The 21,398-nt window shown below is 47.2% G+C and overlaps 1 protein-coding gene across 1 annotated transcript in view; it reads right to left on the minus strand.

The window, feature by feature from the left end:
* The window catches only part of WDTC1 (WD and tetratricopeptide repeats 1), a 62,409-nt gene extending 50,343 nt beyond the window's left edge, over positions 1-12,066 (minus strand). Inside the window, exon 1 of the mRNA XM_084785256.1 lies at positions 11,937-12,066. The gene's annotated coding sequence lies outside the window, so the exon portion shown is untranslated. The remainder of the gene's footprint in view (positions 1-11,936) is intronic.
* Positions 12,067-21,398: the final 9,332 nt, after the last annotated feature.

Raw genomic sequence — 21,398 nt, forward strand, 5'->3', positions numbered from 1 at the left:
AGGGCTAAGGGCTCGTCAAATTTGTCTCTGATCCTATAAATTAGGAAATACTTTGGGACCCAAAGTCATTCCAGAGCCAAGCCACAGCCTACAACTTCCCGATCTAGGGGGCTGCTGAAGCTAACACATTCCAAGCTCGAATCTTCCGGAGCTGGAAGAAAAAAATAAGTGAATAGTTCCTAGGTTGGATGGCCTGGGAGCTCTAGGAACCCAGATTGATGGCAGACAAAGTCCATCTGATACTAGTCGAGTAACTGCTGTGCTGGGAGTCCCAGGTCAGAAGGGAGCCACTCTCCTCTCTAAGGAAGTACCCAAGATGACAAGGGAGGCACTCAGGATAGCTTAAGGTAGAGAGACCAGGAGCTTCAACTCAAAAACATGGCCATCGGCGGCAGCGGCGCACGCCTGTAATCCCAGCACTCGGGAGGCCAAGGGGAGGCAGGTGGATCTCTTGAGTTAGAAGCCAACCTGGTCTATAAAGTGAGTCCAGAACAGCCAAGGCTATCACAGAGAAACCCTGTCTTGAATATCCAAAACAAAACAACAAAAAACACCGTCGTCACCTCCTGGGGAGAAATATAAAGGTGGTAGGTACATAGTAAGCCAATGTTCAGTTAATAACACTTTTGGAGCCGGGCGTGGTGGCGCACTCCTGTAATCCCAGCAGTCGGGAGGCAGAGGCAGGCAGATCACTGTGAGTTCGAGGCCAGCCTAGTCTACAAAGTTAGTCCAGGACAGCCAAGGCTACACAGAGAGACCCTGTCTTAAACAAACAAACAAAAAAAGCCCAAACACTTTTGTTTTCACTGTATTGGGCATGCTCCCTTTGATAGGTACAATTGTCTCTCTGTTTTTATAAAAGAGGAAAGAGGTTAAAAGCTTCTAGTCCAGGGTCACATTGCTGATAAGAAAACAAAAATTGAGACCAGGCAGTATTCTTCATCAAGGACCAGATACAGACATTCAGTGCTTAGCGTGTTGGTCCCATGCTTATCACCCCAAGAGTGCCTTTTTTTTTTTTTTTTTTTTTGCCCATTTCTCTTCTAATCATTTGTGTGAATTAGTCCAAACCCATCCTTATAAATGTAGCTCAGTCTTCATCTCCTAGAAGGGTTCTGGGGCATGCCTCCTGACCTTTCCCATAAGGGTGGATGGATGGATGGATGAGGGTAGAGATCGATGCTCAGCTGGGTGTGGCAGCACAGGCCTTAAGTCCTAGTATGTGGAAGGTAGAGGTAAGTGGATCTGTATTAATTGAGGTGAGTGAGTTCCAGCCCAGCTCCAGCTGGGGCTAGAAAGTGAGACCCTGTCTCAAAAATAAATAAATACGAAAAACAAAAAACAAAAACAAAACAGCATAGATACTGAGACCAGAAGAAGGCTTCCTCATCATGTATCCTCAGCTCTCTAGCCTCAGGCTAGAGCCTTCTTTAGGGTAAGACCAGGACAAAAATGCTACAAAGTAGCCAATATTTATCCTCCATCTTTGCTAGGAGTTCCCAGTGGATTAAAAAACACTCCCACCAAAAAAGCAAAGCAAAACAACAACAAAAAAAAAAAATCAAAAAACACTCCCACCATCAGGCAGCTAAGAAGTGGTAAAGTTGAGCATCAAAACCTAGATAATTAAAAAAAAAAAAAAAAGGACAGATTTCTAGGCAGGCAGACTACTGCAAGTTAGAACCCAGCTTGATCTACAAAGCAAGTCCAAGACAGCAAAGGCTACACAGAGAAACTGTTTCAAAAACAAAAACAAAGAGCGATGGCTCAGAGGTTAAGAGCACTTGTCTGCTCTTGCAGAGGTCCTGAATTCGATTCCCAGCAACCACGTGGTCGCTCACATGCCTCTATAGTGAGATCTGGCGCCCTCTTCTGGCCTGCAGGTGTACATGCAGGCAGAGCACATAAAAATATATAAAATAAACAACCACAACAACTTGCTTATTTTCTGACTGGTATGCATTGGAGCCCTCACGCTTTGTCACATGCTGTCTCGATATATAGTTCACACATATGCACACATATACATTCACACACACTCATTTATCAGACTTATACTAAAAAGGACACACACTACTCTTCTCTGTGCTGCTAGCACTTTATCAACTTCACACACGCCAGAGCCATTTCTCAACCTGAGTTGAGAAAGCATTCTCAGATTGGCCTGTGGACGAGCCTGTGGAACATTTTCTTGCTTAATAATTGATTTGAGAGGGCCCAGCCTATCGAGGGCCGTGCTACCTACCCATGGGCAGGTAACTGTATAAGAAAGCAGGCTGCGCAAGCCCTGAGGCCATGGCAGTGATTGGCCCACCTTTTAGCGTCTTCAGTTCCTGCCCTGACTTCCCTTCATGACGTCCTGTGATCCAGACATGTAAGCTTTCCTCCTCCGAAAGTTGCTTTTGGTCCTGGTATCTTTACCACAGCAATAGAAACCCTAAGTAACTAAGTCAAAAGCAGAGGATGCTGGGGTGAGAGGGTGGGTGGGGAACAGAGCATGCGCAACAGCCAGGTAAGATGCAGCTGAGCGGTAAGGCACTGGCCTAAGGTGCTTCGATCCCCAAGGCCACAGAGAAAAAAAGATTCAGTTCAGACATACTTTCCAGCCAGAAGTGTATTCAGATTAGCTGAAGAAAGGACCTCCTAGACAGCAGAGCTGGATGGTTTTGGGAGCCCTCGAGACTACTGGAAGCATTCAAGGCCAGTCAGTATGTGTGGGTATAGCTCCAAGGCACTCTAGGCCCAGCTAAGGGAGACACGTAAAGGACCAACTCCAGCACTCTCCGATCTGGTTTTCTGGAACAAAGAGTATTCGGATACAGCTTATGAATAGAGCAGCTTTTCTTCCCCCAGGATGCTCCAACTGATGGCTGCCTCCTCAGAGGTTGTCACTGTGCCATCATTTTCATCGTATTAGAGTCCTAGACAAACTCAGGAGAAGTCAACCTGAAATCAAAGACTCTCATATTTACCACCCACAACTCTTTTTTTTTTTTTTGGTTTTTTGAGACAGGGTTTCTCTGTGTAGCCTTGGCTGTCCTGGACTCATTTTGTAGACCAGGCTGGCCTCGAACTCACAGTGATCCACCTACCTCTGCCTCCCAAGTGCAGGGATTAAAGGTGTGCACCACCACTGCCAGGTCTTGGCAGTGCAATCAAAGTGTCTCAAAATTGCAATAAGGAGTGAAAATGGAAGCTGAAGGATAATACTTGCAATTTCTGTGACTCTGTATCAAGGGCTAGAAAGAATGCTTGGCAGTGATAGTGCTAGCCAATTCCCAGGGACCGGGTTAGAATGTAATACTTCTAAAGAAACATTATGTCGCTAAAGATCAGCAAGGAGGTGGTGGCTCACTCCTTTAACCCCAGCAGAGGCAGGTAAGACTGGAGGGAGGAGGCCAGCCTGGTCTGCCTGTCCTGGAGTTCCAGGACAGCTAACGCTACACGTGCACATATGTGTGCATTTATGGACCAGGGGACAACTATCAGGAAGAAACCATGTCACATCATGACTGGTATCAGGGATGCACCTGCAACTGTGTGACTGAACGCATTTCCCAGGAGAGGGAGCTGTTCTCACTATTCACAGTTCAGGGGTGCACGGTGCTTTCTACTTCTATTTTCAAAAAGTAAAGCATTGGCAGACTGGCTCACTAAGTTGACTTCGGGGACCCACTAACAGATAATAACCTGCCACTTAACAAAACTGCGGCAGCCGGGCTGTGGTGGCGCACGCCTTTAATCCCAGCACTCGGGAGGCAGAGGCAGGCGGATCGCTGTGAGTTCGAGGCCAGCCTGGTCTACAAAGTTAGTCCAGGACAGGCAAGGCTACACAGAGAAACCTTGTCTCTAAAAACAAAACAAAACAAAACAAAACAAAAAAACTGCGGCTCTAAGTTCTGATGATTGGCACTACTGAAGGAGCCGCGGCCCTGGGAGCCATTGCCAGCACAACGTGGGCCACATGTCACAGGACTTGAGGAAGCAAGAGGAATAACTGTGCTGTTCCTCAAACCCGTAGCTCTCCACCTCTGCAACACCTGCACCAATCAGGGAGTGTGTGGGTGGGAAGGCTCAGCGAGGGGGGGGGGGCGGGGGCGGGGCGGGGAGCAAGCCTGAGGGCCCTGGGCTCCAGCTGGGGGCGGGGGTGGGGGTTGGGTGCCAGTGAGAACACAGGACTTTTCAGGATCAAGCCAGAAGTCTCTTTGTAGGCTGTAAAATAATGCAGGGAAATAGTGTAAAATAACGTCAGAGGAAGCTGGTAGGAAGGTGGGTAAAAAGAGAGGCCGGATAGCCTGTCGCGCATCTCTTAAAGCCAGCACTTGGGAGGTAAAGGCGCAAGGACTAGAAGTTCTGAGTCAGGCTTGCTTGCAGCTCCTACTCGAGGTTACCCTAAGGTGCACGAGACCCTGTCTCCAAAAGGAGCTCAGGTTGAGAGCTGGAAAGCCTTATGCGTTTAATCTTCACCCTCTCAGGGCACTCAGGACACATGGGATGAAGCTGGAAGCACCTGAGACACTATCAATGCTGTGCAACACAACCCCTCAATACTGGAAAAGGTCTGCACTTTTGCTGGGTACTGTAATAGTTACTGCCCATAACCGTCTGCGGGTCTACGAAAACATGGCTGAGAACTGAATTTTACATCTCCATACTGTGCCTATTGATGCCCTTCCTGGCATGTCAAATATATAGCTTAGTCCTTTATTCTGTGAATGGAAAGACTGAGGTTTTCAAAGATGCCAGTGACTTCAATAAACTTACACCACGAGAGGACGTGAAAGAATTTGTGTCAGGTGTGGGGGCACGTGTTGACAATCTTCAGAGTAAGAGCATATCTCAAAAAAAAAAAACAAAACCTTATCTCTCAGAGCATGGTGACACATGTTTATAATCCCAGCACTCTTGGGGAGGCAGAAGCAGGCAGATCTCTTCAAGGACACCCTGGTTTACAAAGTGAGTCCAGGACAGCCAGGGTTACAGAGAAACCTTGTCTCAGAAAAAAAACCAAACCAAACCAAGCGAACAACAACAACAAAAAACTATCTCAAAAATCCCCTCGCTCCCAAAGAAAGCAAAACACAAAAATCAGAGTTTATGCTTCTTGATCTGAAATTCTTTCTTTTTTTTTTTTTTTTGTCTTTTTAAGATTTATTAGCATTTTTCCTCTTTTATTAAACAAACCAATCTAGGTAAACATGTTAGAGCTGCTGAAATTCTTTCTTAAATTGAGAGGTTCTAATAGGGCCATCAGTGTGCCTGCCTTTCACAGTGCCACCTAGTGGTTGACTAGGAACACTGCATCTCCTCTCAAACCAGGAGAACGGAAGCCATCATATTTCCCCACACCCTGTCCCCTCTACGCTTTTCCCAGACAAGTGGACAATACTTTAGTGCTGACTTTCCTAGAAAATGTTCTGGTGCCAGGCAGTGGTGGCGCACGCCTTTAATCCCAGCACTCAGGAGGCAGAGGCAGGTGGATCGCTGTGAGTTCGAGGCCACCCTGGTCTACAAAGTGAGTCCAGGACAGTCAAGGCTGCAGAGAAACCCTGTCTCAAAAAAATAAAATAAATAAAAAGAAAAAAGAAAATGTTTGGGGTGTTTCCTGACCAATCACTTCTCATCTTCTAGATCCATAAAACCAGGGCCTGTGACAGCACTGAGTGGAAACATAAATTCAAAAGTCTCCAAACGTTCCCCGTCCTTAAATCTGACCTTTGGCTTGATGGATTCCTACGTTATTAAGCCTCCTAGTTTGATTTTCCTTTTTCTTCTTCTTCCTTCGTCCTTTTTCTTCTTCGTCCTTTTTCTTCTTATTTCTTCCTTTTTTTCTTCTTCTCTCCTCCTCCTCTTCCGAAAGTGTCAGCAGGTGGAAACTCCTGAGCCCCCTTAACAATCTGAATCAGTTAAGGAAGGTCTAGCTGGGTGTGGTGGTGCACACCTTTAATCCCAGCGCTCAGGGAGGCAGAGACAGGTGGATGTCTATGAGTTTAAGGCCAGCCTGGTCTACAGAGCTAGTTCCAGGACAGCCAAGGCTACACAGACACACCGCTTGTTTCAGAAAAGGGGACAATGCCTATCTTAGATAGTCATGTTCATTAGAAGTAATAAAGATCACCAAGTGGCTGCTGGCTCTAATCACACCCATAACATAGTTATTGATTGGTACCAATCTGGAATCTAAGGGAGTTCAGAACCACTCTTACTTAGGGTTTCTGTTGCTGTGACTGGTGGGCAGTGGTTAATTTCTCCTTACAACTCCAGATCCCAGTTCATCACAGAGGGGAGAACTCAAGCAGGAATCTGGAGGCAGGAGCTGACGTAGAGGACCACTGCTTTCTGGTTTGCTCAACTTTTCTTTTCTTTTTTTTTTTTTTTGAGACAGGGTTTCTCTGTGTAGCTTTGGCTGTCCTAGACTCACTTTTGTAGACCAGGCTGGCCTTGAACTCACAGCAATCTGACTGCCTCTGCCTCCTGAGTGCTGGGTTTAAAGGTGTGCACCACCATGCACAGCTCAACTTGCTTCTTTTTTTTTTTTTTTTAGGTTTTTTTTTTCCCCCCAGATAGGGTTTCTCTGTGTAGCCTTGGCCGTCCTGGAGTCACTTTGTAGACCAGGCTGGCCTCAAACTCACAGTGATCCACCTGCCTCTACCTCTTGAGTGCTGGGATTAAAGGTGTGTGCCACCACCCCCGGCAGTTTCCTTTTTCTTCTTTTTTCACTACGCCTGGCTCAACTTGCTTTTTATAGCACACAGGACCACCAGCTCAAGGGCGGTACCACCCACAGTGAGCTGTGCCCTCCTCTCCCATAGAAAAGGTACCACAGGCTTGCCCCAGGTCAGTCTAGCAGGGGCGTTTTCTCAATCGCTATACTCTCTTCCAAAGTGACTCTAGCTCATGTCAAGTTGGCAAAGAAGTAGCCAGAATGCCTGGCAAAGATGTGACCCCGGACAGCTTCAACACAGAGAACGGAAGAGATGGTTTGGGGTTGCAGAGATGGTTCAGCCTATTAGAGTCTGGCTCTTCCCCAAGGCCTGGCACCCACCTGGCAGCTCACAACCCTCTGTAACTCCAATCCCAGAGGATCCAATGCCCTCTTCTGGCCTTTGTGGGCATTGCATGCACATGATGCACAGACAAAACACCCAAACATGGAGACTGGTGCAATTTTCTCCTCTTCCATTCCCCTGTGGGTGCTTTTAAGCCTTTCCTCTGATGCCTCTTGCTCCTAATGTGACGCCTCTCAAACCTGGAGCCATCCAGAAATCCTCAGCAGCTGGAGTTCTAACCTCACCTCGGTCACTTCTAGACATGCTACCTGCAACTCGGCTTTTCCCGTAGATCTCAGTTTCATCAATAGTTATTATATAGATGTGAAACAGCAATGTTGTGTGATGTAGGTCAGGGTTCTCTTCCCTGTCTTGGGCTCCTGAGCACCACACAAGCCATGACCTGCTCGCTGCCCCACACACAACATTCTGCTTTGTTAGTTTTTAGATTAGAGTCACTCTGTCTCCCAGGCTGGCCTGGAAGTCCCTGTGGACCCCAGGCTGGTCCTGATGGTCCCGTGGCTTTAGCCTCTCAAGAGCTGGGATTCCAAGAGTGAGCCACTGTGCCCCGCTTAACCATCTGTCCAGGATTTTTTTTTTTTTAAAGACCAGGCTAGCATCGAACTCAGCCATCTGCCTGCCTCTGCCTCCCGAGTGCTGGGATTAAATGTGCATTAAGCAGGGCTGGAAAGATGGCTCAGAGGTTAAGAGCACTGCTTATTCTTCCAAAGGTCCCGAGTTCAATTCCCAGCAACCACGTGGGGGCTCACAACCATCTATAATGAGGTATGGTACCTTCATCTGGTGTACTTAATTTTTAAAAAGTTGTGCTAAGGATTTCTTTTTTTTCTTTGGTCTACTCACTTTGTAGACCAGGGAACTCAAGAGTGATCCTTCTGCCTCTGCCTCCTGAGTGCTGGCATTAAAGGCGTGTGCCACCATGCCCAGCTACTAAGGAAGTAGAAGAGCTAAGAAGGGGCTTCCTGAAGAAATTGCCATCCAGGCTGAAACAGAATGACTGGCAGAAGCAAGGTTTCTGAACAAAGAAGTATCATGAGTGCATTTAGGGAAGTAGTTCGACCAGGCAGGGCAGAGTGTGGTTGACAATGAGGCTGTGGCCGGAGGAGAATGACCTTATAAAGCCACACCGAGATCGTGGACTTTGTCTCGGGCCATTTGAGCCACAGACCAACCACTTGGATTACGCGCTCTGGAGAAACACTGAACCACACGGGCCAAACTGGAAGCAAGAAAGCTGACAGGGAGACTAAGGCAGTGAGCCAGGCGACACAGGAAGGGCACCTGGTAAAGGGGACAAAGGGCTGGTAGCAGTGGGCAGATCTGGGAGACAATTAGGAGGCAGCATAGACTGGAAGGATGAGTGACAGAATTGGGAGGGAAGGAAGGAGAGGAAACCGGAAGGCTCTTCTTTCTCATGGTGCTTCAGAGGGGATCCACTGTAGCAAGATGAAACAGTATCTCTTCCTGGTCATGGCTCATGATGACAAGCAAAAACCTCCATACTTTTTTTTTTTTTGGTAAACTGTATGGCCACAGAAAGTGCTCTGGCTTAAGAATTGAAAGAACTAGCCAGTAGCAGTGGCTGTAATCCCAGCCCTCAGGAGGCAGAGGCAAGTAGATCGCTGTGAGTTCGAGGCCAGCCTGGTCTACAAAGTGAGTCCAGGACAGCCAAGGCTACACAGAGAAAACTGGTCTAAAGAAAAAAAAAGAAAGAAAGAAAGAAAAAAAGAAGGAAAAAGAAAAAAGAAAGGACTGTCCAGTGGTAGTGGTGGTGCACGCCTTTAATCCCAGCACTTGAGAGGCAGAGGCCAAGTGGAGCGCTGTGAGTTCGAGGCCAGCCTGGTCTACAAAGCGAGTCCAGGACAGCCAAGGCTACACAGAAACACCCCCCCCCCCCCGCAAAGAAAAAAGAAAAAAAAAGAAAGGGGTGTGTGTCCAATATAGTGGGAGAGTGGTGGAAACCCCAAAGATTCTTTAGGAAGCAGGGGGTCTTTTGTAGGGCAGGGCCCTGGAGACTGAATTCACAGCTTTGTACATACAAGGCACCTGCTCTACCACTGAGCTACACCCTCAACCTTTCTAGTTTACTTATTTGCTTACTTGTTTTCATTTTATGCATATGGGTGTCTTGCCTGTATGCATGTCTGTGTACCACCTATGTGGCTGGTGTCCAAGGAGCCCAGAGAGGGTGCCAGATTCCCCGGAACTTCTGAGCCACCATAAAGGTGCTGGGAATAGGATTTGGATTCTCCAGGAGAGCAGCCCGTGCTCTTACCCGCTGAGCCATCTCTCTGGTCCCTATTACTATAAATAAATAAATAAATAAATAAATAAATAAATAAATTTATTATATTTTATTTACATGAATATGTGTGTCTGCGTGAACATATGCCACATGTGTGGGTGCCCATGGAGGTCAGAAGATGGCACTATAGCTCCTGGAGTTAGATGCTGTTGGGGGGCTGCCCATTGTGAGTGCTGGGAATGGAACTCAGGTCCTCTGGAAAAGCAGCCTGTGGCCTTAACTGCTGAGCCATCTCTCCAGTCCATCTTTTCTATTTTACTTGGAGACGAGGTCTCACTAGGTTACCAGTCAGGGCTCTTGACCACCCTGTGTCTGCTTGCTGCCTAGTTGGGGGGTGGGGATTCCTGTTACAGTCCAGAACTAAAAGAAGAAAGGACAAAGGTGTCTCAGTTACACTGTAGCTGCCAATCCTGGCAGTGGCAAGGTGGTTACTGTTGACTGGGGAGGTGGGGAGACTGCCTTCACCTAGAGTAAGTGACATCACTGTGCCCGGTCATCTGTGACCCCAAAGAACAAGGACAATCCACACATTTGTCAAACTCATTAAGGAAAATGAAGTACAAAGTGAGTTGTCCCAAAATTCCCTAAACTACCAGACATGACAGTGCATGCCTGTAATCCTACACTGTAAGAGCTGAGGCAAGAGGCCTCCTCTTTCTGAGGACCCGGCGTTCAATTCCCAGTACCCACATGGCAGCTCACACCTGTAACTCTAGAATCCAACACCATGACATAGACACACAGACAAAACACCAATAAAGATAAATACATTTAAAAAAAGACTAAGACTTGCTGGGTGTGGTGGTGCACGCCTTTAATCCCAGCACTCGGGAGGCAGAGGCAAGCGTATCTCTGTGAGTTTCAAGGCCAGCCTGGTCTACAAAGTCCAAGGCTAACAGAGAGACCCTGTCTCAAAAAACAAACAAACAAACAAACAAAAGACAACCTTGGCCAGACAGAGCTGCATGGTGAGATCACATGAGGTCGAGATGGGGCTTCTGGAAATGTAGCTCAGTTGGTAGAGTATTTGCCTAGCACACACAAAGCTGTGGGTCCAATCCCCAACACGGCATAAACCAGGTGTGCTGGATTTGGGAGGCAGAAGTAGGAGGATCATAAATTCAAGGTCACCCTTAGATATTCAGCAGGTTTGATGCCTGCCTGGGTTACATGAAATGTACCTCAAAAATTAAACAGAGGGGCTGGAGAGATGGTTTAGAGGTTAAGAGCACCGTCTGCTCTTCCGAAGGTCCCGAGTTCAATTCCCAGCAACCACATGGTGGCTCACAACCATCTATCATGAAATCTGGTGCCTTCTTGTGGTGGGCAGGCACATGTGTGGGCAGAATACTATGTAAATAATAAATAAATCTAAAAAAAAAAAAAGTAAACAGAGAGAAGAGAAATTAAGGCATCATGGCGTGTGCCTTTACTCCCAGCACTCGGGAGGCAAGAGTGCAGCCTGAGCTCCATGGAACCCTTTCACAGATGCAGAAAAGGCTTTTAATGAAGCTCAACACCGCAATTACCACAAAATCCTGAAGAAACTAGGAATAGAAGATACTTCAAGATGGGCAATGCTGCCGGGCGTGGTGGCACACACCTTTAATCCCAGCACTAGGGAGGCAGAGGCAGCGGATCTCTGTGAGTTCAAGGCCAGCCTGGTCTACAAAGCAGGTCCAGGACAGCCAAGGCTACACAGAGAGACCCTGTCTTGGGGGGGGGGTGTCTTTTAGCTGGCCTAGAACTTACGCTGATGTGGCTGGCCCTGAATTTACAGAGACCCTCCTGCCTTTGCTTTCCAGAGTGCTGGGATTATAGGAGTGAGCCACCTGGACAAGCAGAGACAGGAGGATCTCCCTGAGTTCCAGGCTAGCCAAAGCTACACAGAGAGACAAACCTGTCTTTAAAAAACAACAAAAACCACACACATGCACCAAGAAAAGACCAACAACAAAACCAAATCCAGAGAGCAAGAGATGGTCCTCAGTTGCTTCCTGGCCTTCCCAAGGCCCCACAATAGAGACCTATAACAGATAATCCCAGGCCATGGGAGGAGCCAAGAGGACCAGAAAGGTGAGGAGGAGGTACAGGGCGGGCGCAGGACTCAGGGTCTCAAAACAACAGCCAGCCAGGCCTGCCAGATGCTGCTTTACATGTAATCCCAGCACTCAGGAGACAGCAGCAGCCCAATCTCTGAGTTCAAGGCCAGCCTGGTCTACAATGAGAAACCCTGTCTCTCAAAACCAAACCCAAATAAATGGAGAAATAAAACAAGAATACTAATACAGAGATGTTGAGGGAACAGAATAAAGCTATACCTACTGCGTCCGGCGCAGAGCGTTGTTGGTAACGTTGGCCGTTTGCTTTTCCACGAAGGGATAAAAGACACCGACAGAGAAAACTGCTTCAGTGCCAGGATGAGGATCGAATCAATCCTAGCACTGAAATCTACTACTGTATTGCCAGTAGGGAAAGTACCCACTGATACCTCTTCTCACGTCTCCCACCACACCCCCTGGCCCCACCCGCTCCATCCCTCTCCCGCTCCGGCCTCTGACCTGGACATATTTGTGGCTCCGTGAAGGCCCCGAGGAAGTCACGCTGACAATTCTCTTGATGGCAAGAGACCTTGCCTCTGCCTTGAAGACCCTTCTTCTGCCCCAGAATCTCTTTTCCCCACCAATGCGTTGGAGTCGTCTCACCTGGGTGGGAGGGGCTAGTGAGCAAAGGCTGAGCAAGGATTTGCAAGATTTTACAAAAGGTTCCGCCTTGCTACTCCCAGCCCAGGGATCTTCCTCCGGTCCAGGAAGGATTAAAAGGTGACCCCACACCTCCTTTAAGAGGGCGTGGCTTGCTGGGCGGTGGTGGCGCACGCCTTTAATCCTAGCACTTGGGAGGCAGAGGCTGGTGGATTGCTGTGAGTTCAAGGCCAGCCTGGACTACAAAGTGAGTCTAGGACAGCTAAGGCTACAGAGAGAAACCCAGTCTTGGGAAAAAAAAAGAAAAGAGGGCGTGGCTTATTAGTACCTCTAAAGAAGGCTGAGACAGCGGAGGAAGAAATGGGTCCTTGGAAGTGATTATCTATGGTCTAGTCTTTTGCTTGTTTGGTTTGGTGGGTTTTTTCGTTTGGGTCTGGTTTTTTGCTTCTTTGGAGATAGGCTACCCTTCTGTAGCCTAGACTGGCCTCAAACTCACTATGTAGCCCAGGCTGGTCTCGAACTTGCGACGATGCTTCCTGCCTCAGCCTCCTGATTGCTGGGATCATGAGTCAGGAAGGGCGCCACCCACGCTGGATTGATTTGCATTTTCGAGACTCGGTCTCAGTATAACTCACGCTGGCCTCCAACTTCCCACGTAGCCAAGGCTGACCTCCAATCCAAGATCTACTCTTGTGGCCTCCTGAACTGCAAGGATTTACCGGAGGATTTGACCACGCCCAACCGGGTGCTTGTGACGTAATTTATGTCGGAGCAGAAAGGGCAGCGGGTGGGGGAGGAGCAGGCTGGAGGCTTCAGGAAGTACGACTGTGACTGGCTGAGTCACTGGGTAATCTGTCCACACCCTTGCTGCAGAGAGGCTTCTGTGGTTTCCCACAAGATAAAGTCCGGAGACACAACTTCAGGTTGAGCTAGGCAAGCTTCTCTAGTCCCCTTCACACACACACACACACACACACACACACACACACGAGTATCTCTCAGGCGGAAGAGTGTAGCTTGCATGCTGGAAAACGTGGGTTCAAGTCGCAGGACAACCACCAAAGAGGGAAAAAAAATTTTTTTTTTTAGGTTTTTGGTTTTTGAAGACAGGGTTTCTCTGTGTAGCCTTGGCTGTCCTGGACTCACTTTGTAGACCAGGCTGGCCTCGAACTCATAGTGATCCACCTGCCTCTACCTCCTGAGTGCTGGGATTAAAGGCGTGCACCACCACCGCCTGGCTGGGGGAAAATTTTTTAAATGGTAGTCTAAGAAACCGGGAGAAATAGAAACCAGCCGGAAAATCTCTCAAGTAGGCTGCTTTCAACCCAAAGGAGAGGTTCCCTCCGCCTTTAATCTCACAGGCAGTAACTTTCGTACTATTCCTTCCCAGCGTCAAAGCAAGTAGTGGTGAAAAGTCTGACTTGACCAAGTCCCAGTCAGGCATGACGGCATGTGCTGGTCCAAGCAATCCTCCTGCCTCTGCCTCCCTGGGATTGTGGCAGGAAGTGCTCTCCTCCTCACGTCTCACGTGGCCCACCACTCTCAAGGGTGATGTTAACCTTGATCACGTGGAGATATTTGCCAGGTGTCTCCATCCTGGTTAGCCACGCCCACCCCCTCTTGTCCCTCCCCTCTCCCTTCTTCCTATGCCCCGCCCTTTTGGGTAGCATCTCCTTCTTGGGGTTTGTTATGTACACACGGCTTTGCCTGCATGTACACCTGCCCGCCAGAAGAGGGCACCAGACCTCATTGTAGACAGCGGTGAGCCACCATGTGGTTGCTGGGAATTGAACTCTGGAAGAGGAGCCAGTACTCTTAACCTCTGAGCTATCTCTTCAACCCCATTTCGGTGGATTTTGGTTTGTTTTGGTTCGTTGTTTTTTTTTTTTTTTCATGTGTGGGTTTTGTTTTTGGGTGGGGTGGGGTGGGGCTTGTTTCACTTTTCAGGGTCTATGTTCCACAAGTTGGACTTCCGACTCTATGCAGCAGGAATGACCTGGAACTCCTGTTCCTTTTCCCTCCGCCTCCCCAGTGCTGGGACCACAGGCGTTTGCCCCTGTGCCAGGTAGCTCCATACTGTATTCTTCTAAGTAAGTTACAGACGCCACCCCAGCCTCTTGAGTTAAAGAGTGGCCTTAAGTCCCGACTCCTGGAAGGAATATGGACATTTAGAATTCTTCTCCCTTATTTATTGTTTATTTACTTATTTATTTTGAGACAGGGTTTCTCTGTGTAGCCTTGGCTGTCCTGGACTCGCTTTGTAGACCAGGCTGGCCTCGAACTGACATTGATCTGCCTGCCTCTGCCTCCCCCAGTGCTGGGATCACAGGTGTGCACCACTGCACCCGGCTTATTCAGTTATTTATATCAGTATGAACTTGTGCTTAGTTATCCTACAGTTTAAATTACAATCCATACTATTATTGATTTGGTGCTTCAAATTGTTCCAGCTTCCTTTGGGGAATGTTTGTTTCTTTGTTTGTTTTGTTTTGTTGAGACAGGGTTTCTCTGTGTGGCCTTGGCTGTCCTGGACTCACTTTGTAGACCAGGCTGGCCTTGAACTCACAGAGATCTGCCTGCTTCTGCCTCCCAAGTGCTGGGATTAAAAGATGTTTTTAAATCTTCCTTGCTCTCTGGCACTACAGATATCTGGGTTTATGTCTTATTTTTCCCTGCTCAGTCATTTCTCCAAAGATTCCTTTTATTGGAGAATTGTATTTAGAAGCCTCTGCCTAAGAGCTGGCTTGCAACTGGGAAATATACTTGCATTTTTATTTTTTAGCTATATTTTAATTTTCATTATTTTAAAGTGTTTGTTTATTTATTTATTTTTAATTTTATGTTCATTGGTGTTTTGGCTGCACGTATGTCTGTGTCAGGGTGTCAGATCCCCTGAAACAGGAGTTATAGACAGTTGTGAGCTACTGTGTGGGTTGCTGGGAATTGAACCTGGGTCCTCTGAAACAGCAGTCAGTGCTCTTAACTGCTGAGCCATCTCTCCAGCCCCCTATTTTTAATATTTTAAAAAATGTTTTGTTGAGACAGATCTCACGTAGGACATCCAGGGCTGTTACACAGAGAAACCCTGTCTCAAAAAAACCCTAAACAAACAAAAACAAACAAACACACACACACACACATACAAAGAGAGATCTCTCTGTCACCAAGGCTAACTTTGACTCATGACCCTTTTACCTTTGCCTCTTGACTGAGGTCTGGGGTTACAGGCGCGTGTGCCACCACACCCAGCTTTAGCCCTGTACTTTTAAATTGTGTAATATATCATATATAGACATCAAGCATGTAAGTACAGTTTAAAGAATAATTATAAACTAAACACAACCAGATCTGGTTTTAGCATTAATTATGCTCAATCCTTTGTGTGTTTCCTACTGAAACCTTCCCCTGACCTGCAAACCAGGACAAGGGGCCCCGTCTGAGAGCACCATATGCCCATAGCACCTAATACTTATTCTTATCCTGATTATATATTAAGACATGCCTGTGGTCAACAAGTCAGAAGATGCCAAGAAGCCAAGTCAGCATTATTCTGCCCTCCTGGGCAAAGCCTCCTAAGGACTGCAGGGGTCCGAGGATGCAGAGGACTGGCCACACTGTGCCCCAGTCATCAGTCACAGGGCCGCTGGGCATATGACGTAAGGTTGTAGGCTTGGAGATTTAGTATAAAAAAAGCATATAGGTGGGGAGGCCTCTCGGTTGGTACAGTGTTTGGTCTGCCATGCATAGCACATGCCCTCAGTTTGACCCCAAGAGGTGCATAAAACCAGTGTGGAGGTGGGCATGGTGGTGCACTCCCAGCACTTGGGAGGCAGAGGCAGGCGGATCGATCGATGTGAGTTCGAGGCCAGCCTGGTCTACAGAGTGAGTCCAGGACAGCCAAGGCTACACAGAGAAACCCTGTCTTGAAAAACCAAACCAAACCAAAAACAGAACAATTGTGATAGCGATGCCTGTAATCAGGAAGTAGAAGCAGGAAGATCACCAAGTTCAAGGTCATCCCCAGCTGTACAGCTCAGGCCAACCTGAGATATCTGAGACCTTGGAAAGAGAGAAAGGGAGCAGAAAGAAAACATCTCATCAACAACTTTCTGGGCTTGGCGGTGGTTCTCACAGGTAATCCTAACCGAGACACAAGGATTGTCCTTTAGTTTCCGGCCAGCCTGGGTCACAGAGTGAGTTCCAAGCCAACTTAGGCTATAAAGTGAGACCGTGTTTGGAAAAAAACAAAACAAAACACAAAACGCATGCAGGCATGGTAATGCATGCCTGTAATCCCAGCACTTGGAAGTGGAGCTGGGAGGATTTGGGAGTTCAAGGCCATCCTCAACTACACAGTGAGTTCAAGAGCAGCCTGGGCTATGTGAGAACCTGTTTCTGTTACTGAGAGCTCTGCCAGTAAAGTTTGCTATTCAAGCATGAGGTCCTGAATTCAACAGCCAGGGCCCATGTGATATCTAGGTGGTATTGTCCCAAATTCACTCCCCAGACCAGAGATCCACCTGCCTCTGTGCCTCCCGAGTGCTGGGACTAAAGGCGTACATCCCCACTGCCCTTGTGTTTTTGTTTTTGTGTTTTTTGGTTTTTCTTTTTTTTTCTTTTCCTTTTCTTTTCTTTTTTTTTTTTTTTTTTTTTTTTTTTTTTTTTTGGTTTTTCAAGACAGGGTTTCTCTACGTATCTTAGGCTGTCCTGGACTCACTTTGTAGATCAGGCTGGCCTTGAACTCACAGCGATCCGCCTGCCTCTGCCTCCCGAGTGCTGGGATTAAAGGCGTGCACCACCACGCCTGGCTTTTTTGGTTTTTCGAGACAGGGTTTCTCTGTGTAGCTTTGGCTGTCCTAGACTTGCTTTGTAGATTAGGCTCCCCTTGAAATCACAGCGATCTGCCTGCCTCGGCCTCCTGAGTGCTGGGATTAAAGGCATGTGCCACCATGCCTGGCTGCCCTTCTGACTTTTATTAATTAATTAATTAATTTATTTATTTATTTTTGGTTTTTCAAGACAGGGTTTCTCTGTGTAGCCTTAGCTGTCCTGGACTCACTTTGTAGACCAGGCTGGCCTCCAACTCATAGTGATCTGCCTGCCTTTGCCTTCCGGGTGCCACCACCCGGCTTTATTTTATTTATTTTATTTTTATTTTTATTTCTGTGAGACAGGGGTTCTCTGTGTGGCCTTGGCTGTCCTCGACTCCCTTTGTAGACCAGGCTGGCCTTGAGCTCACAGAAACTCCCCTCCCTCTGCCTCTGCCTCCGAGTGCTGGGATAACAAGTGTTTGCCACCACACCTGGCCTTATTTTATTTTTTAATCATGTGTGTGTGTGTGTGTGTGTGTGTGTGTGTGTGTGTGTGTGTGAGCTTCTGTCAATGTGAGTACCTGAAAAGGCCAGAGGCATCTAAGTGGCTGTGAGCCACCTGATGCGGGTGCCAGGAGTTGAACTCAGGTCATCTGGAATACATACTTTTAACCCCTTAACCGCTGAGCCTTCTCTCCAGCCCTCTTCCTTCCTTCCTTCCTTCCTTCCTTTCTTTCTTTCTTTCTTTCTTTTTTTTTTTGTTGTTGTTGTTGGTGGTGGTGGTGGTTTTTTACACATGCAAACAGGTGTATTCTTAAAAACCCAGTTAGGCCTACAAACCTGTGTGACCTTGCCACATGATGGATGTATTTGGGCTCCGGGGAAAGGTCAGTCAAACAAGTGTACCAGAGAGCAAGCAGCACCAACTCACCTGTCCCAGTCCTGAGAGGCCCGCTCCATGCTGACAGTTCCAGCTGAGCAGACCTGGAGAAAAGCCACCTCAACCCCCTCTCTTTGACGGGAAGGCAATGACTCAGGGACACCACCCTGCAGGGAAAGAGCTGAGGCACCTGTGAACAAAGTTGTCCTTTCCTGGAGGTTCACTTTGTCCTTCAGCCTTTTTATTCCTTTTTTTTTTTTTTTTTTTTTTTTTTTTTTTGGTTTTTTGAGACAGGGCTTCTCAATGTATCCTTGTCCTGGCCTCCCTTTGTAGACCAGGGTGGCTTCAAAATCACAGAGATCTGCCTGCCTCTGCCTCCCAAGTGCTGGGATTAAAGGAATGAGCCACCATCGCCTGGCTCTCTTTCTTTGTTTTTAATTTAATTTAATTTTTTAATTTTTTGTTTTTGTTTTTGTTTTTAGAGGCACGGTTTCTCTGTCTTTGAATTTGCTCTGTACACAAGGCTGGCCTTGAACTCACATCGATCTGCCTGCCTCTGCCTCCCGAGTGCTGGGATTAACTAATAGCTTTAAAATGTTTTTTTTTTAAAGATTTATTTATTTATTATGTATACAGTGTTCTTTCTGAACGTACAGAGGGCACCAGATCTCATTACAGATGGTTGTGAGTCACCATGTGGTTGCTGGGAATTGAACTCAGGACCTCTGGAAGAGCAGCCATTGTTCTTAACCTCTGAGCCATCTCTCCAGCCCAAGGTTTTTATTTACTGTCTCAAGTTATTAGTTGAGGTACAGAGTAGGGCCAGGGATGGCTCTACAAAAAGCTAAGACTAGCCCAAGACAAATAGTCTGTAAACCTACAAAACTCCAATCCCCCCACAGTACTGAAATTCCAAGCATTCCATTAGTCCCTGCAGACACAGAAACTCCTCACAGGAGGTCTGTTGTTATTGTTGTTGCTCAGGGCAAGACAGTTTCTTTTCCGGAGGTTCTGCTTACATTTGTCAGGCAGCTGACAACTACCTTTAGCTCCAGTCCTAAAGGATCTGATGCACACTGGCTTCCTTGGGCAAGTGTTTTATTTATATATATATATATTTATTTATTTAAAAATTAATCTGATTTAAAAATGAATCTATTCTTTAAAAATAAAAGATTTATTAGGCAGGTGAGATGGTGCACGCCATTAAGATGTATTCATTTGCCAGGCTATGGTAGCACGCATCTTTAATCTCAGCACTTGGAAGGCAGAGGCAAGTGGATTGCTGTGTGTTCGAGGTGAGCCTGGTCTACAAAGAGCATCCAGGACAGCGAAGGCTACAGAGAAACCTTGTCTTGAAAAACAAACAAAGATATATTTATTTATTATGTATACAGTGCTCTATCTGCATGTACACCTGCCGGCCAGAAGAGGGCACCAGATCACATTATAGATGGTTGTGAGCCACCATGTGGTTGGAGGGAATTGAATTTAGGAACTCTGGAAGAGCAGACAGTGCTCTTAAGTGCTGAGTCATCTCTCCAGGCCCCCTTTTAATTTTATTTTTATTTTATGTATTTTGTCTGGAAGTATGTCTGTGTACCACGTATGAACGTGGTGCCTGAGGAAGCCAAGAGAATGCTGGATTTCCTGGAACTGGGAATTATGGATGGGGATGGTTGTGAGCATCCGTGTGAGTGCTGGGAATTGAACCAGGGTCCTAATCAGAAGCAACAAGCCCACTTTTTTAGGTGCATGAGTCAATGTGGGGCAGGGGCCTAAGCCAGCCTGGAAGGAGGGATAATAGGGCCCTTCTGTGAGTACAGGCTTCCCCCAACAGAAAACACCTCTTTTGCATTGGTTTCCAAAAAATTTTTATTTCAAGATAGGGTCTCTCTGTGTAGCCTCAGCTATCCTGGACTTGCTTTGTAAACCAGGCTGGCCTCGAACTCACAGAGATCTGCCTGGCTGCTTCTGCTTCTTCTTCTTCTTCTTCTTCTTCTTCTTCTTCTTCTTCTTCTTCTTCTTCTTTTCAAGATGTATTTATTATTTATACATTATTCTGCCCACCACAAGAAGGCACTGGATCTCATTACAGAAGGTTGTGAACCACCACGTGGTTGTTGGGAATTGAACTCAGGACCTCTGGAAGAGCAGAGGAAAGAGCAGATGGTGCTCTTAACCTCTGAGCCATCTCTCCAGCCCCTCAGCCAGGCTTCTTGATGGTTTTTCTCAAGTGCCTACACAGGAAAGGTCAAGGAATCGGATTAGGCCTTTAGCCCCTGTGCTTTCTTTTCTTTTCTTTTCTTTCTTTCTTTCTTTCTTTTAAAGATTTATTTATTTATTATTATGTATAGAGTGCTCTGCCTGCATGTACACCTGCAGGCCAGAAAAGGATGTCAGACTCCATTACAGATGGTTTTGAGCCACCATGTGGTTGCTGGGAATTGAACTCATGACCTCTTGAAGAGCAGTCAGTGCCCTTAACCTCTAAGCCATCTCTCCAGTCCCTTCTTTTCTTTTTTTTTTTTTTTAAAGATTTTATTTATTTTATGTATGAGTTGCTCTCTCTGCATGTACACCTGCAGGCTAGAAGAGGGCACCAGATCACATTACAAATGGTTATGAGCCACCGTGTGGTTGTGGGAATTGAACTCAGGACCTCTGGAAGAACAGCCAGTGCTCTTGACCCCTGAGCCATCTCTCCAGCCCCTCTCTGTGCTTTCTTTCAACACATCTAGAAAACAGTTTCTGAGGATTATTAGGTATTTTCTGCTGACAAATGAGGAAGTTCAAGCCCGGTTAAAGTATGAAGGCAGTTTTATTAGGGGGCAGCTCTCGCACAGGTTCACTGATCTTACAGGAGGAGGTCAGGGAAGTGGCCATGCAGACGGGGAGACAGAAAAGGGGGAGCAGAGAGACAAAATACAGAGAGAGAGAGAGAGAGAGAAGGAGGGGGAGAGGGAGAAGGAGGAGGGAGAGGAGGAGGGAGAGGAGGAGGGGGAGGAGGGAGGGGAGGAGGGAGGAGGAGGGAGGGGAGGAGGGGGAGGAGGGGGAGGAGGAGGGGGAGGAGGAGGAGGAGGAAGAGGAGGAGGGGGAGAAAAATGCAAAGAGAACAAAAATGTCTGGGTTACCTAATGAGGAGCCTCTGGGTGAGAGGAAGCCCACAGCCTGGCCTGAAAAGTTCATCATACAGGGTGGGTTATACCAGCCAGGCCAAGAAACAGGCAGGGACTGAGGGATGCTGGGAGAACCTGCAGGCCAAGTCCATTTTGATAAGTTAAATAGGCACCTCAGCTGCTCCTCCCAGGTCTGAAACCCAACAATAATATGTAGATCTTTCTAACTTGCCTCCTCTCTTTCTACACTACAAAAGAAAACCCTAGAGCTAGGTGTGGTTGCTCACATCCGTAATTCCAAAACTTGGACAACAGAGACAATGGAATTGTTATAAATTCAAAACCAGCTTGGCACATGCCTATAGTCCCAGCACTCAGGGAAGCAGAAGCAGGTGGATCTCGGTGAGTTCAAGGCCAGCCTGGTCTACAAAGTGAGTCCAGGACAGCCAAGGCTACACAGAGAAACCCTGTCTTGAAAAATCTAAAAAACAAACAAACAAAACCAATTGTA

This window comes from Acomys minous (assembly GCF_964271855.1).
Source record: "Acomys minous genome assembly, chromosome: 6".
NCBI lineage: Eukaryota > Metazoa > Chordata > Mammalia > Rodentia > Muridae > Acomys > Acomys minous.